At 37.1% G+C, this 2,500-nt stretch overlaps 5 pseudogenes; all 5 read left to right on the forward strand.

Annotated features, from left to right (window-relative positions):
* The first annotated feature begins 998 nt into the window (after positions 1 to 998).
* LOC148458830 (5S ribosomal RNA) lies at positions 999 to 1,117 on the forward strand (annotated as a pseudogene).
* Positions 1,118 to 1,233: 116 nt separating this feature from the next.
* Positions 1,234 to 1,352, forward strand: LOC148458831 (5S ribosomal RNA; annotated as a pseudogene).
* Positions 1,353 to 1,468: 116 nt separating this feature from the next.
* LOC148458832 (5S ribosomal RNA) lies at positions 1,469 to 1,587 on the forward strand (annotated as a pseudogene).
* A 586-nt stretch (positions 1,588 to 2,173) lies between these two features.
* On the forward strand, positions 2,174 to 2,292 carry LOC148458833 (5S ribosomal RNA; annotated as a pseudogene).
* Positions 2,293 to 2,408: 116 nt separating this feature from the next.
* Positions 2,409 to 2,500, forward strand: part of LOC148458834 (5S ribosomal RNA) — a 119-nt pseudogene continuing 27 nt past the window's right edge.

The raw sequence follows: 2,500 nt of genomic DNA on the forward strand, positions 1-2,500 counted from the left end.
ATCAATGAATATACTTGAGTTAAGAAGTAATAGAGGTCTAAAGTTAATGTTTTTGAGCACCTACAGCCAAACCACACTGGACATGGCCAATGTCGTCTGATCTTGGAAGCTGTGCAGTGTTGGGCATGGTTATTACGTGGATGGGAGACCAGCTGGGAATACCAGGTGCTGTAGGTAATTTTATACTGCCATAACATTCTTTTCTATTACATTTTACATTTAATTTTTTCAACTTATCAATGAATTTACTTGAGTTAAGAAGTAATAGAGGTCTAAAGTTAATGTTTTTGAGCACCTACAACCAAACCACACTGGACATGCCCAATCTCGTCTGATCTTGGAAGCTATGCAGTCTTGGGCCTGGTTAAAACTTGGATGTGAGTCCACCTGGGAATACCAGGTGCTGTAGGTAATTTTATGCAGCCATAACATTCTTTTCTATTACATTTTACATTACATTTTTTCAACTTATCAATGAATTTACTTGAGTTAAGAAGTAAAAGAGGTCTAAAGTTAATATTTTTGAGCACGTACAGCCAAACCACACTGGACATGGCCAGTGTCGTCTGATCTTGGAAGCTATGCAGTGTTGGGCATGGTTAGTAGTTGGATGGGAAACCACCTGGGAATACCAGGTGCTGTAGGTAATTTTATACTGCCATAACATTCTTTTCTATTACATTTTACATTTAATTTTTTCAACTTATCAATGAATTTACTTGAGAAAAGAAGTAAAAGAGGTCTAAAGATAATGTTTTTGAGCACCTACAGCCAAACCACACTAGACATGGCCAATGTCGTCTGATCTTGGAAGCTGTGCAGTGTTGGGCATGGTTATTACGTGGATGGGAGACCACCTGGGAATACCAGGTGCTGTAGGTAATTTTATACTGCCATAAAATTCTTTTCTATTACATTTTACATTTAATTTTTTCAACTTATCAATGAATTTACTTGAGTTAAGAAGTAATAGAGGTCTAAAGTTAAATTTTTTGAGCACATACATCCAAACCACTCTGGACATGCCCAATCTCATCTGATCTTGGAAGCTATGCAGTGTTGGGCCTGGTTAGTACTTGGATGGGAGACCACCTGGGAATACCAGATGCTGTAGGAAATTTTATACTTACATAACATTCTTTTCTATTAAATTTTACATTTAATTTTTTCAACTTATCAATGAATTTACTTGAGTTAAGAAGTAAAAGAGGTCTAAAGTGAATGTTTTTGAGCACCTACAGTCAAACCACACTGGACATGCCCAATCTCTTCTGATCTTGGAAGCTATGCAGTGTTGGGCCTGGTTAGTATTTGGATGGGAGACCACCTGGGAATACCAGGTGCTGTAGGTAATTTTATACAGCCAAAACATTCCTTTCTATTACATTTTACATTTAATTTTTTCAACTTATCAATGAATTTACTTGAGTTAAGAAGTAAAAGAGGTCTAAAGTTAATGTTTTTGAGCACCTAGAGCCAAACCACACTGGACATGCCCAATCTCATCTGATTTTGGAAGCTATGCAGTGTTGGGCCTGGTTAGTACTTGAATGGGAGACCACCTGGGAATAACAGGTGCTGTAGGTAATTTTATACTGCCATAACATTCTTTTCTATTACATTTTACATTAAATTTTTTCAACTTATCAATTAATTTACTTGAGTTAAGAAGTAAAAGAGGTCTAAAGTTAATATTTTTGAGCACGTACAGCCAAACCACACTGGACATGGCCAATGTCGTCTGATCTTGGAAGCTATGCAGTGTTGGACATGGTTAGTACTTGCATGGGAAACCACCTGGGAATACCAGGTGCTGTAGGTAATTTTATACTGCCATAACATTCTTTTCTATTACATTTTACATTTAATTTTTTCAACTTATCAATGAATATACTTGAGTTAAGAAGTAAAAGAGGTCTAAAATTAAAGTTTTTGAGCACCTACAGCCAAACCACACTGGACATGGCCAATGTTGTCTGATCTTGGAAGCTGTGCAATGTTGGGCATGGTTATTACGTAGATGGGAGACTAGCTGGGAATACCAGGTGCTGTAGGTAATTTTATACTGCCATAACATTCTTTTCTATTACATTTTACATTTAATTTTTTCAACTTATCAATGAATTTACTTGAGTTAAGAAGTAATTGAGGTCTAAAGTTACGTTTCTTGAGCACCTACAGCCAAACCACTATGGACATGCACAATCTCGTCTGATCTTGGAAGCTATGCAGTGTTGGGCCTGGTTAGTACTTGCATGGGAGACCACCTGGGAATACCAGGTGCTGTAGGTAATTTTATACTGCCATAACATTCTTTTCTATTACATTTTACATTTCATTTTTTCAACTTATCAATGAATTTACTTGAGTTACGAAGTAATACACGTCTAAATTTAATGCGTTTGAGCACCTACAGCCAAACCACACTGGACATGCCCAATCTCGTCTGATCTTCGAAGCTATGCAATGTTGGGCCTGGTTAGTACTTGGATGGGAGACC

This window comes from Taudactylus pleione, unplaced genomic scaffold (genome assembly GCF_031769625.1).
Source record: "Taudactylus pleione unplaced genomic scaffold, aTauple2 ptg000967l, whole genome shotgun sequence".
Classification (NCBI taxonomy): domain Eukaryota; kingdom Metazoa; phylum Chordata; class Amphibia; order Anura; family Myobatrachidae; genus Taudactylus; species Taudactylus pleione.